The 227-nt window shown below is 33.5% G+C and overlaps 1 protein-coding gene across 2 annotated transcripts in view; it reads right to left on the bottom strand.

Annotated features, from left to right (window-relative positions):
* LOC111227579 (coagulation factor XIII B chain-like) overlaps nt 1–227 on the bottom strand; it is a 20,076-nt gene that overhangs the window by 4,359 nt on the left and 15,490 nt on the right. The window lies entirely within an intron of this gene.

Here is a 227-nt window from a genome sequence, read left to right on the forward strand (position 1 = left end):
TGCCTTGGCTACACACAACAGTAAAACGTCTTTTACTGTTGTTCCTGCATGCAAATTGGACTCGTTCATGGTGGTTGTAACTTATCTTCTCATTGCGTGTAATATATGCATTACTGATGTTGACTTTTTTACATGGTCTCTCTGAAAGAAATTCATTGAAATTGTGAAAAGTAATTTAACAGCAATACTTTCCTTTGAAGTATTCTGCATATATATATATACACACA

This window comes from Seriola dumerili, unplaced genomic scaffold, assembly GCF_002260705.1.
Source record: "Seriola dumerili isolate Sdu_G_001 unplaced genomic scaffold, Sdu_1.0 BDQW01000189.1, whole genome shotgun sequence".
NCBI classification, from domain to species: Eukaryota; Metazoa; Chordata; class Actinopteri; order Carangiformes; family Carangidae; genus Seriola; species Seriola dumerili.